Consider the following 14,650-nt stretch of genomic DNA (forward strand, 5'->3'; position numbering starts at 1 on the left):
TTTCGTCACGAGATGATCTAGGTATCAGTTGTGTAGCTATATGCGCATTTTTTTTTTGGCTGAAAAATGATCTGGTTTCACGTTATCGATTACTCTGTAAAAGGTATGCGTCAGACAATCTATTTCTCATACAGATTTGCACAACTTTTTGCAATATTATGAGCGGGCATTTCAAAAAATATTTCAAAAATTTTATTATCAGTTTGTTTACTAACCAACATTATTCATCTTGCATTAGATTAAGATCTGAACCTTATTCTCGTAGTTAATTCTAGGTCCAAAATATTAGTTACTACTACACGAAAATATTCTAGTGAAAGCGAAATAAAAATAAATACCACAGAGTTGATACCGTCAACTGGGGCAACATGCAACAATTTTCAACTTCAATGGCTTCTAAAATCTTAATGCTTACAGATAATCATACCTCTTGTACATCAAAAGTTTTAAGGTAGATGGGTCACCAAACTGACGTAGTCAGAAAAATTATTGGTTTCACCAGTTATTTTTCAATTAACAAAAACAAGCGATTTTCACCCTACTAAGAAAAAGGGGTAAGTTGCAACAAACTCTGTAAATAATGAAAAATCAAATGAAAACGAATAAAAATTCATTGTTTTTGATACATTTGTGATGTCATAACGCATATAGCACCAATTGCAGTTAATTTTGGTTTTTTCGAATTAAATTTTTATTTTTTTCTGACAAAAATGTTTTTAAGAAAAAAGTGTTAATCTTCTGCATACATTTAGGGGTAAAAAATACTACAAAATATTCTATTAGCTCAAATCATGAAAATAAATCTAGGAATGGATGAAATTTTAATGTTAACTAACGCATAATGCAAAACAATCATATTCCAGCATATGGAAACGCGATTTATGAGATTTAGTTCCGATTTGCATTTTGTTGCATTTTACCCCAGAAGGGTAGCTGAATTATAAAAATATTTATTTAAAAAAATTGAGAGATTGTTCGAAAAATATTTCCACATGATCAATGTTGGTATAGGATGAGGAAACCAGTATAAAGTTTGTAGGTGATATTATCAAGCCAATCCGTCATATTGGGTAAAGTTTTTTACGGCATCGAAAAATGTTAAAAATTGTACATTCATCGTTCGATTTTTCAAATTTTATATGAAAATCTAAAACTTAAAAAAACTATCTTAGGATTCAAGAAACTATGTCATCATCATTTTGTAATCATTAAAAGATAACTTTATCTCATTACATTAAATTAAAAATTGAATCTGTGTGGAGTTATATAAATGTTGCATTCAACCCCGCTGTTGCATGATGCCCCGTTTGACGGTACCATCTTTCTTATGAAACAGCTCTTTTTCTTTTAAGAAATTTAACTATTACTGCGTCCTAGAATAGGTTATTTACAAAAAAAATTTGTTTGGAAACAATGTCCGAAAATTATGTAAATGTTTACCTATCACAAAACTGTTGCTTTCACTGAAAGGCTGGCAATCCAGTTATTGATAAAAAATCTTAAAGTTCATTTTCCAAAATGTTGCCCAATTTATTGATAAATTAGCTGTATAAGCTCCATTTTCAAGTTCACGTTTTTTTCCGGTTTTCTCGATTGAGATTTCTTTATTTTCCCTGTTTAATAATATGTATATATGTATGGTTCCCCCATCGGTAGCAAGGTCCAGCCTTTGTCTGTGTGGCTTGGCCTTCGAATTGCTCTAGGGCTTCCACGGCCGATGGTTCGTCGAGGGAAGGCATCCAACCTTCAGAGACCTTCAATGGTTGGCAATCCACTCCGCTTGCAATAGTCTCTTCAGATTATCCCCAGATGCATTTCCTCTGAAATATTTAGTACATTTAGTTATTTATACAAGTAAACACATCTCACCTGTCGGCAACTTATGGGATTCGAACCCAAAAGTTTTCTTGCCGATAGTTTTTTATCTATCTGGCTCGATTGCAAAATAATGTTACGGCCGAAGATATCGAAGAGTTCGTCATGGAATGTCTCCAACGCGAATCAGCTGAAGTTCATGCCCTGGTTCGAAAGGATGTTGATGTTTCTACGCTCAGATCAATTTCTTTCAAAGTTGGGGTGGATCCAAAGTTGAAAGACACTGCGCTCTCTCCAAAGACTTGGCCTGCTGGAATATTATTCCGTGAATTCGAGGATTTTGGTTCAAAAAACCCTTTGACTCCTGCTGTCACTTTCCCACCAGTTGCGTCATCCACGGAGACTTCAGGCTGTTCTACACCTCGTTCGGCGCCAATTCAGTGAACGCCTTTACTGATGGTTTACCGAGAATGGACAAAGAGTCTTCTATAGCCTCGACTTCAAGCAACCGCATAAGACTCTCGAGTTTCTCGTCGTCCGAACCTTCCAACAGCTTTCGTGTTGACTTTCACGAACATCCCCAATTCCTCGCTTCTTCACGGGCTTCTTCACCGGGACGCAACGAGCCAGGCTTTACGGAGACCTCGGAGCCCTTCGACTCAGTCGCGCTGATTCCTGCCAGCGGCATCAGTCGTCCCGGCCCTGAGTTCGATTGCGGCGATGAGGTTCTCCAGCCTGCACTAACAGGCAAGTATTCATCTTTCGTCGACCTTCCTCTTCGATATGGATTTTTCCGTTCCAGTGAACGACGATCCGGTGTGTCTATTGGGTCTCGAGATCAACTAAACATGTACTACCAAAACGTCGACGGTATCAACTCCTGCGTTAACGAGTATCTGCTAGCCACCTCATGCTCCAGCTACGATATTGTGGCTTTCACCGAAACCTGGCTGAACGACAGAACCCTTACTAGTCAGATTTTTAGCTCCGACTACACAGTGTTCCGGCGTGACCGAGGTCCTCAGAACAGTACTAAATCCACCGACGGGGGAGTTCTGATTGCCATCCGATCCGGCCTTTTAGCCACTCTAATCGACGACAAATCATGGAACGATCGGGAATTAGTATGGATCCCTATCGATCTGGGTACTCGAAAGTTCTTCGTCGGGGTTTTATATCTACCTCCTGATCGTGCCAAAAGCGCGACCTTCGCTGAGTCGTTTTCCCGTGGCCTTTCCCGGTTGTGTTCCCTTACTGTTCCCGAGGACGACATTCTTATTATTGGCGACTTCAACCTGCCCGGACTTAAATGGTGTTTCTCCCAGTGCGGTTTTTTGTTTGCTGATCCAGTGAGATCTTCATTTACTATGTCCTCCAGTTTGATCCTCGACTCACTCAGCACAGCAACTCTCCGACAAATAACCAGCGTCGAGAATGAGAATGGTCGCTCGCTCGATCTCTGTTTTGTTAACGACGGATCCCAATTGGCAACAATTGAACTAGCTCCTGCGCCTCTGGTCAAGCTTGTTCCTCATCACCCGGCACTGCTGCTTTCGCTTGAAATCTCTGAAGTTGTGTGTATCAAGAAGCCGGCATCCTTTTTTCTCGATTTCAAGAACGCCGATTTTGTCGCTATTTCACAAACGCTTGACGCCATCGACTGGAATTCTGAACTCGAATCTTCCGATACAAACGCCGCTGCTCTGAAGTTCTCCCATATCATCAAAACCAAAACGCTCAGCAGCCACAGACCTACGTGCTCCCTGGGTCACGAAAGAGTTGCGACAAATGAAAGCACTCAAGAACAAAGCCCTCCTCTACTACATGAGGCACAAATCTCTCCACGCCAAAAACCAACATTGCAAACTTAACGCAGCTTATAAAAAAGTATGCACTCGTTGTTACCAGGGCTACCTTACCCGGATTCAACGTGGTTTTAAAACTAGACCCAAATCGTTTGGCAGTACATTAAGGACCAACGGAAAGAATCGGGCTTGCCGTCCTACATGTTTTTGGAAGACAAGTCGGCAACCTCGGACCTTGATATCTGTAACCTCTTCGCTGACAAATTCCGTAGTACTTTTGATTCTGGTTTAATATCCACGGACCAGTTGACTATTGCGGCCAGTAACGTCGCACTTCAGAGCACTTCTTTTCAGCACATCGTAATCGATGACGATACCATCTTGAAGGCGACTGCTAAGGTGAAATCCAGTGTTTCTGCAGGTCCGGATGGTATTCCCACGACTTTCCTAACACGATATATCACATATGCTGACTCCTATAAAACGAATCTTCCAAGCATCGCTCACGGAATCCACGTTCCCTTCTATTTGGAAAGAGGCTTACATGTTTCCGGTCTACAATAAAGGTGACAGGAAGAACGTTAACAATTATCACGATATTTCTGCCCTATGTGCGATCGCCAAACTGTTTGAGCTGGTTATATTAGATCCATTTTTCTCGTATTGCAATTTTTATTTCTCTAACGAACAACATGGATTCATGTCTAAGCGCTCTACGACAACAAATTTGTTGACGTTCACATCTTCCGTGCAAGACAGCTTTGTCAGAGGATCTCAAACCGACGTAATCTACACCGACCTGACCGCAGCTTTCGACAAGGTAAACCACAAAATAGCCATAGCCAAACCAGAACGTATCGGCATTTGCGGCTCTTTACTGGACAGGGTTACATAGCTACCTGATAGGACGGAAACTTATTGTACGATCAGGTGAATCATTTTCCTATTAATTCCCTGCCTCTTCTGGAGTACCTCAAGGGAGCCACCTAGGACCCATAATATTCCTGATCTACTTCAACGACGTGCTGCTGCTTCTCGATGGACCAAAACTGGCGTATGCCGACGACTTGAAATTGTTTCAACCCATCAACAGCTCCGAAGATGTCAACGTCTTGCAGAGCCAGTTTAACATCTTCGCCACCTGGTGTGATGTTAATTACCTTCCCTAGAATCGCAACAAATGTACGGTAATTTCGTTTTCACGCAAGCGGCTCCCGCTGTCCCGGCTGATTATTTTCTGGGACATGAGGTAGTTGCACGAGTTGAGCATGTGAAAGACCTTGGTGTGATCCTGGACAAACGGCTGGATTTCAAGATGCACACAAACTACATCGTCGATAAAGCTTCCAGATGCCTGGGTCTTTTATTCCGCATGACAAAAGACTTTAAGGATATTTATTGTCTCAAGAGTCCTTACTGCAGCTTGGTTCGATCATCCCTCGAATATGCCTCGGCTGTATGGTGCCCCTACTACCAAAATGGCTCGGAGCGTATCGAGGCCATCCAGAGGCATTTTTTGCGCTTCGCTCTCCGAAACCTGAACTGGCAAGATCCGTTCCGACTTCCCAGCTACGAAAGCCGCTGCCGCCTTATAGACATCGACACGCTGCAGGCTTGCCGGACCGCAACACGAGCATCTATTGTCGCCGATCTGCTTTTGTCGAGAACCGACTGCCCCGCACTGCTAGAAGCACTTCAACTCAGCGTACGATCTCGAGGCTTGAGGAATCGTGATCTTCAGCTCTTTGCTCCTCTTCGACAGAATAACTACGGAGCTAATACAGCGCTAATTGGTGCAATAAGGACGTTTAACCGCTTCTCCGATCTTTTTGATTTTGACGTTTCGAGGGAATTATTCCGAAGAAGAATCCTTAGTGCTTTAAGTATAGTATAGGGTAAATTCCGTGTAATTGTACCTATTGTCCAAAATTCTATAGAAATCGCATTTCAAGGTTCATGCCTGAAATATTGCACCTCGCGTAACTTTTGATCTCATCGTTAGAAGTTTTCGAAAACTTCAGACGTGCTAGCTTTATATTTCAACAATCACTGTGCAAAATTTCAATAAAAAATGTAGTGAAGTTTCAGAGATATTGCTGTTTGAATGAGAAAAGTCCAAAAACTCCGATTTTCGTAGAATTACTGTTTCTCTGGCCACACAAACTCCAGAGAGCTCAAATTTTGTGATATAATAGTGTGATAGTTGATCTATCTAACGCAAAAAATTTGATCAAAAAATATCCTCAGAGTAAAAAGTTATGAAAGTTCAAAGCTCTATATAATTATGAACGGTACTGTACCTACTAGTTAGACTGATAAAATGAAATCCGGTGCATTGACGTCGATCGTAAAATTTGAACTCTGGTGAAAACTGCACTTTTCCGGATGCATTTTCCGCCTTAAGCACCTCGAACACACCTCAACAGGTTAAGTTCAATCAAAATCTGAACGAAAGAAATCACTTGATAAGTGATTCATATGTGTACTTATTGTTTTATTGGCGTATTAACATCTGATATCTCTCCACACAGTCCACACCCGTCAACTTCGGTCTTTGGAAACCTCAAGCTCTCACCGCAAAGCGCTTAGTGAGTGTTGGTGGGTGGAAGTGAGAAATAACAACAAATGAAAATATTGACCTGGATATTGACGAACCACCATGAGCCGACCAGCCAGCGAGCAAATCTAACTGACTGATTCCGGTGCGGTGGAAAGTGGCCTGGTGAGTACCTGAAAATTAGATACGCGACTTTTTGAAAAGCTTGCAATAAATATGGCTAAATGATGGCAAACCATCATGAAGTCACTTGATTTCCGATTTGGTTTTAGTGAATGGCATGGTTTGATTCAATTTTGTACGTTGCAAATTATTTACTAAAAAATTGAGGACGCTTATTGGAAATAACAAGCATTTTCAATAGTTCTAGGATAGAAAATACGGAAAATTTAAATTTTAACAATATCTGCTAATTTTGGTAAAATCTGTGTAGGAACAGTCAGTTGTTTGTCTCTTAGGATACGACTTAATGATCCACAGCACAGCTTTACGGTTCTCAAAATCTTCAAATGGTAACTAAGAAAATGTTTAAACAGCTGGATTAAAAGTTTAGCAAAGATAAAAATATTTTTATTTTGTGAAGTCCACAATTGAATAAACCTCAAGATATACTCTGTTATCTGTTGGAGTGTTCGCCGATAAAAAAGATAGATATTTTCAAGAGGGCTTCGAAATGAATTGACTATAACAAAACCAGACTGACGTGAAGTTATGAGCTAATGTCAGTAAGTCAGTAACTAAGTTTTAGAAAATTAAATAGAAAAAAAATATAACATTGCTTAAGAACGTTTTTGAGCATTTGATAAAGGGTGATACGGTCAAAATTTGGTTAAGGTAAAACGCGTGTAAATCGGTGAAATCGTTTATTTAAAAAATCAAATTAAATTTATTTTTCAAGTGAAATTCAGGAAAAATATTCAGTTAGGCTTCTGCTTCTCCAAATCCGAATTTCCGGGCCTTACGCTTAACCCATGCTATCAGATTTTGTACAGCCACCTTTTCCACCTTCTTCGCCGCAGAAAGCCAGTTTGCCTTAAACTGCTGCTCGCCCTTAGCAGTTTTTTTGGTCTTCTTTAGGTTCCGCTGGACAATAGCCCAGTGTTTCTCAATTGGGCGGAGCTCTGGCGTGATGGGAGGGTTCTTGTCCTTGGGAACCACCTGTACGTTGTTGGCGGCGTACCACTCCATGACCTTTTTACCGTAATGGCAAGATGCCAAATCCGGCCTAAACAGTACAGAACAACCGTTTTTCTTCAGGAAAGGCAGCAGACGTTTATTCACACACTCTTTCACGTAAATTTCTTGGTTGACAGTCCCGGAAGCTATGAAAATGCTGCTTTTCATGCCACAGGTACAGATGGCTTGCCAAACCAGATAGTTCTTCGCGAACTTTGACAGTTTCATGTGCTTGAAAATATCTGCTACCTTTTCCCTTCCTTTTTTCGTATAAAACTCCTGTCCCGGAAGCTGCTTGTAGTCGGCTTTGACGTAGGTTTCGTCGTCCATTACCATGCAGGCAAACTTCGTCAGCATCGTCGTGTACAGCCTCCGGGATCGCGCTTTGGCCGTCGTTTGCGGCATCTCGGAGAGAGAGGTTAGCGTTTCGCTTGAAACTACCGGCAACTCTCTTTGTCGTCTCAGCGGCTTCCGGTTTTCGATTTCCCCCCGATCCAGACTTCCTGGCTGTCGACAAACGTTCCCTAAAAACTTTAATTCCATTTGTAACGGTTGATTTGGCAACTTTTAGCGGTTTTGCCAGCTTTGCGTGCGAGTAGCTCGGATTTTCGCGATGCGCGAGCAAAATTTTAATACGCTGCTCTTCTTCCTTGGACGGCATTTTGACAACTGAAGAGTGAATTCCAAAATCAAAATTGAAAGAAATACGTGAAGTTGATATTGACCAAATTTTGACCGTATCGCCCTTTATAAATGATGTCAATCTAAAGAGCAAACTCGAAATTATTGCGACACCGAAAATGTCATGGCAATTATCTTATAAAGTTAAGAATCCAACCAACATTTTAGGGGAGTTTTATACGTATGTTTACTTTAAAAATCAATAGAACCCCGATTAACTTATCGATGGAGCCTTGAGTGTGAAATTGAATACATTTTTTTTGTACGGGATTTTCATCCTCTGGGATGATTAAAGTCTTAAAAGTCATAATAGTCTTTACTGTGTTATCCGGTACCAGTTTCTAAGTTTTTTTTTTTCATTTTCTTAACTTTTCCTTCTTGTTTTTGATTGTCTTCTTGCTCTTCCGAAGTTCCCGCTTCATTATTGCCCAATACTGCTCCACCAGGCGAAGCTCCGGACAGAATTGGCTTCATACCACTCCAGGACACTTTTAAAATAGTGGCATGGTGCCAAATCTGCGCAAAATAGCGGAGCTTCGTCCTGCTGATGCAAGAGCGCCAAAAGTAAAGCCCTACAGTAAAAGTGCGGCAGACTGAATTTCGCACCGATTCGGCAGCACTGAAAAAGCTTCTGTAACCCTTCAACACTGCCAATAACGAAAACATTCGCATGACTTCTTGTTGATGTGCAACTGTGCCGCAGATTGTGAAGTTGATTTTCGTTTTGAGAATATTATTTAAGTTGTTCTCCGTTGTGTCAATTGTTAAAATAAAAATTAAGTGCTTCTTTCCGTTTTGCTCCAATGAATTTTCTCAGCTTTCTTGATTAGTTTCAATTAAAAATTTGAAAGTCACAGTCACACAGATTGCAATACCTGCCACGAATTTGAAATGGTAAAAATGGTTATGCTCGATTGGAACGACTTTTGACAGTTCGATTGGAACTCCGCGATGACAGTCTGCCGCACTTTTATTTTAGGGCTTTAGCCAAAAGGCGCTTTTTGAGGCGCTCAGATTTGTAGATCTCGCCATTCACTGTGCCCTTTGTCACGAAAGGCTCACTCGTCATCAGTTCGCAAAAGCAAATGGCCTGCCAAACGAGATGTTTGGAGGCGAATTTCGACATTTTCGACTTAAATTTGTCGTCCACATCGAACTTGCTCTTGCCGGTGAAAAATTCCAACCCCAGAGTTTGCTTAAAATCGGCTTTTTTATACATTTCGTCGTCCATCACACAGCAGCCATATTTTGTCAGCATCTTCTCGTAGAGCTTCCGTGCCCGAGTTTTAGCCGTAGATTGTTGCCGCTCATCGCGGTTTGGAAGTTCTGTACCTTGTATGTATGTAGTCCAGCTCTCTTTTTTGCATTCTGGACGTAGCTCTGCGACATGCCGATTTGTTTTACCAAATCACGGCTTGAGACGTTGGGAATTGTTTTAGTCATCAGCTTCACCTTTCCCTCCGTCTTTTTGTTCTTCGGTCCCGGTTTTCTTCTAGCTCCTTTGCCGTGGTCCAACGTCAACCGCTCCTGGAACCACTTCAACAATCTGGAGACGGTGTAATGATGAATGTTCAACATTTTTCCCAACTGCCGGTGCGACAGGTCGAAATTCCAGGAGTTTGAAAAGAATTTGTTCTCTCGACTCGCGTTGGTTCACCTCCATAAATCGAAAAACACACGCTCTTTTTTTTAACTCAAAATTAAGTATGACCGAGGTTCAAAACATAGTTCGATTCTATGAACTTAAAGTTAAGTACCCTTTTTTCCTCCTTGCGATGGATCAAAACGGAGTTCGAACTGCGAACTCAAAATTGATCCCTTTTTTTTCCTTCGGCGAGGGATCAAAGCTGAGTTCGACCTTATGAACTAAAAATTGAACTCTCTTTGTTGGACTGAAAACACTTTGCGAGTGCAGTCCGAACCGGAACAACAACCAACGAACACGTCGCAAAATTAAGTCGTTCCGGAACAATTACCGGAAGATTATGAAGGAACTTCATAATGAAATGCATGTTCACCGTGTCAGCGTAAAATTCTGTCCGTCATTGTCATCATATGGTGAGCGGCTTGGAATCCGGAAACTTCCGGATGTTGTTTACTTCCCGTGGGAAGTAACATCCGGAAGTTTACTTTGACCGGGAATGTCAAAACTTTCCACTGCTCTGTAATTGCAATGCAATGTACCGGAACAGCAACATCCGGGTACAACAAATTTTAATCATCCTTTAATTTCCTGAAAATCAGCTACCCTCGAAAAAAAAGGATAAATCCGAGTTCGGCTGCCGAACTTAGTATTGAGTATGCCTATCAGAACTTAGTTTTGCTATTGCCCAGTCAAACTCAAAGTTGAGGGATGCCACCGAAGTGCTTTTTTGAACCAAAACTACTCAATTTTGAGTTTAAAAAAAAGAGCGTGCACGACTTCGAGTTTGACAGCATGTAAACAATACACATTAATAAGAAAGTGTGCAAAATTTGTTTAATTTTTACCCAATGATAAAAAAGTTATGCTCTGTTGAATGTGTCGCAATAATTTCGTGTTCGCCCTTTATTTAACAACATTGCTAAAAATTGCAAAACGTTGTGACCTGGGGGAGGAAGACTGAAATTCGCTGTATCGTTTTCTGTATCGTTTTTTTACTGTTCGGCAAAAAGCCAGCTATTGTTAAAAGATTTGTAATCGTAAACTTTTAACTATATAAAAATTTGGTTCGGTCAATGGGAACTACCCAAAATCTAAATCTGTTATTTAAGCTAATTTTAGAACAACCATTAATCAAACAATTTTTATTTATCAGTTTCAAAAACTTCAACGAAATTTGAGCGACTCAATACGCCTGATCATGCGAAAATTTGCCAGAGCAAACAAAACCTAATTAAATCATTGTTTCATGCAAAACAAGTGCTTTTCAGCATCAAAAAAGTTTCATTGAAATTCACTAAATAAGAAATTCACTAAATAAGAAAGTAGTTTTGAACTTTCGCACTGGTCGGTAGATTGATGAGAGAAATTTGACTGTAAGATTTTTTTTTATTCAGTCTTCCTCTCCCATGTCTAATGTTTTAAAAATATCCATAAGATTCCTATTGCTTTAAAATTTCTTCAAAACCTACTTGAAAACTCCTGTATTTTACAGAACGTGGAAAAAAAGGAAAATTTCTGTAACCTTTTCCTCGGAAGTAGATCAGCGATTAAAAATGTTTATTTCGAATATTTTTTTTAATAATCTACTGAGTTTTGTCAAAAATATGCACAATTTTTTTAAATGGATCGTTGCCTTTTTGCAAAAGTTAACACTTGAATCTCAAAAACGAGCTAATAGAAAAAAAATGCAATTTTGGATTCACCATCCACCGTGTTTTTTTCAACATTATTATTTTGAAAATATAACCGATCAATGTGCGTTTTTTATTTTTCGTAAGAATACTCTTAATGCAACGGATTTTTTTTCAGTTTGAAAAACATGGTGATTTGTTTTTGTTTCAAGAACAACATCTTAACTTATCGCATTTTATTTTTAAAAAAGCAAATTCATAAATCTGTTGTTTTTTTTTGGTTTTCCTTGTTTGTTGTTTGGCCGGATACAATTTTTTCATTTAACCCACCTGTCGAAAATGTCCTAATCCATGCTTGTTCCCCGGTTTATCTTAAATTATTTCAAAAGGTTCTGGAAACGGATTGACTAGAACTAAGCTGACGTAAAGCCGTGATTGTATCATTTGATGTCGCTAATAGCTGTCACGTGTTTTGTCGGACGAAGAAAAGTCATCTCTTCCACGAAACTTTAACTTTGAGAAGGTCAAACAATTCAGCCAAAACTTCGTGGGAAACGGTCAGAATCGAATAAATAGTTTTCTTTGTATTTCCTAAATTAGTAACCTAAATATGTTGCTGTTTGTACTATTCAATCATTGATAAGGAACCTCGACAAAAATAACTTGAAAGGCATTGCTCATTGGAATAATTTTCTAACTTGTAAAAGATAAGCAGGACAAATCAAACGAGATTTCAAATGTTTCGATCATTTGCTGTTGTACAATTGGTTTAAAAATGGAGTTAAAAGGAATTGTATGTTATCTATCGAGTAGGTTATAGTTTAAGCTCTTTGTAGTATTTACTGGAGTGGTTTCCCAATATTTGCTTCATTAATTTCAGTCATTGGATCGGGCCAACTGGATTAAATATGCATATTTTTACTCTACGATAGAAGTTTGAGTTTCATATATAAATTTCACGAATAGCTGGCTAGCAAGTCATATTACGAGATTCGAGTTAGATATTTGAAATTTCAGGAATTATAATGAAAGCCTCAACCAAATTTAATTCGTTCATTTCATAGACATAATAAATACAAATTATATGGAACGTGCCACCCTTTTTCCGTCGATAACTGAGTAAATAGCAGTAGGAAAGAAAAATCCCCATTGTATAATAGCGACATTTATCAAAACATTCTAGTATAGCTCACTTCTTTGCTTCGTTTTGCTCCACGGCCTACAATAGTACTCTCGACGGGGCTTCTGCTACCAATATTTACAGTTGCTGAGAGTTATACGAGCGGCGACGACGACGACGACGAGCTCATCTGGTTGATGTGTGCTACTTCTCCAGCTGCTGGTTTTCCGCTACTTCCGGTTGTTTCGGGGGGAAGCCGAATAAAGAAAAGATGCACTCTGTTTCGCACAACTGTTGTTGTAATTGTATTCCAATTGCGCTGTTGCAGAATTCGATTTAATTTTGATTCGCAAGATTATTACCACAACACACGGACCCACTACTAGTTATTGTGGGCGTTTGCCATTAATTCTACGACCAAAAGTTAGTAGCTATTTACATCGATTTTGTGCTATAATGATAGAATTTACTTGGCAAGAGTAATCGTCATTGTTCGTCTTATTCTTCACATTGACCTGCTGCCGTTTGATGATGATGATGGTATTTATTGCTGGACGAGATGGCCTTGTCTGAGTGCAGCAAAAAAGAAGTAGAAAAAAAAATCCGCAATGTTCGGGGAATTTTCACTTCACTTTATCGCCCAAATGGGCCATATTTCCTGCGAGCGAGAACCATAACTCCACTTCCTTCCGGAGGAACCGACATCTGGTAACGGGTTGCGACTACTTTTTCGACAAAAACTACGCACTATTACGCGAGACGATTCGATTCGAGAAACATGAACGCAGCAGCTGAAAGTGGAAAATTTTCGAAATCTACGAACGCGATTTTACGCCTCGACTCGAGCGACTTTGCTTTCTCGTTTTCTCTCGTTGACTGACTGGCGATGTGGTGCGATGATGACGGCTGATCGAGTGATGTTTTGGGTTTTTTGTAGTTTTTTTCTCCGTGCTTCAAAATGTCATCGTAAAATCGCACTTTTCGACAGGGATTTCGAATTGCACGCTTGAATCGAGATAACAGCTTGTAATCCAAAATAACTAAAAGCAGTCGAATGAGTGGGTTTCATTCAAGTTTTCATTTCAATGTTCTCTCCATGGCAGAAAAACTCAAGTTCTTAATCCCTGTTCGATTTCCTAATTTTAAAAGGTCTTGTAAAGTTCCCTGTCGATCGTGATTCTAATGAGCTTTTTGCAGAAATTACGCACTTCAGTTTTCAAATTGCATCATTGAATAACGACCTGACTAAAGTCGACCAAAACCTTTGGCAGTAATAGACCTAGGTCTGATGATAGCTATCATTTGTTAAAGCCACCACCGAATTGATTCCGATCCAGCTGCAGGCTTTGTACCATCCGGGACTCTGTTGCTGCTGTTGGTTTGGAGATTGATTGTGTTATTGGCGAGGCTTTCGGAGTTCCGTTGTTGTGAATCCGGGAAGATGCACATTTATTGAAATCATTTCTGCTCTTCTTGGGCAACGTCACCGTCGCAGTTGAAAAAACGGACAGCAAACAAATATACCGGTTTCACTACGGACGGCCTGTGTTTTGCGGGTAGTTCGATCCGATTCAGCTTTCCGGAGGGTTCGGAAAATGGCCGTACAGGGTCGTACCAGCTTCTCGAAATCCCCTCAATTTTTAGCATCCTTGGGGAAAGAACAATAAATAACAATAAACAATAAGAAAAACAATTTCGAGTGTTTATAGGTAGTGTTTTTTTTAAGCAATCATTAAAATTATTCAAAAATAACCTTCAACAGAAGATGTTTGCCGTATAACTTTTACTGCTAAAGCAACTTTTTGTAAAACACATCAAGCTGCAAAAGCAAATATTTCCAAAATGGCGATGAAGAAAAACCATTTTGTTTTTCAACCATTTTGTGGTTAATGATCGAGGACTACCAAAAAGGTTAAAAAAATTCCTTGAAAAATTGTTTAAATAATAATCATAATGGCGGTTTCGATGCAAAACCCATAAAATGGTTATTTAAGAACCATCAATGGTTAAAAAAAATATGAATGCAGTAGAAATCAATTTCTACCTATACGAATTGAACGAAGCTAAAGGGAAACGGTTTTCGACTTGCGTGCGAGCGAGATGCATAACGGAATCGAATGACAGTTGCTAACGGAATCTTTAGTAGGAGTGAATGGGATGAAGCATCAAAACGTAAAAAAAACGGGAAAAGCCAGGCGGAGTACGAGTAAAATGTCAAAT

The 14,650-nt window shown here is 39.7% G+C and overlaps 1 protein-coding gene across 3 annotated transcripts in view; it reads right to left on the reverse strand.

Moving 5' to 3' along the window:
• Positions 1-13,294, reverse strand: part of LOC129758159 (protein dopey-1 homolog) — a 33,664-nt gene extending 20,370 nt beyond the window's left edge. For all 3 annotated transcript variants that reach the window (XM_055755622.1, XM_055755621.1, XM_055755619.1), the window contains exon 1: positions 12,504-13,294. The gene's annotated coding sequence lies outside the window, so the exon portion shown is untranslated. The remainder of the gene's footprint in view (positions 1-12,503) is intronic.
• Positions 13,295-14,650: the final 1,356 nt, after the last annotated feature.

This window comes from Uranotaenia lowii, chromosome 3 (assembly GCF_029784155.1).
Source record: "Uranotaenia lowii strain MFRU-FL chromosome 3, ASM2978415v1, whole genome shotgun sequence".
NCBI lineage: Eukaryota > Metazoa > Arthropoda > Insecta > Diptera > Culicidae > Uranotaenia > Uranotaenia lowii.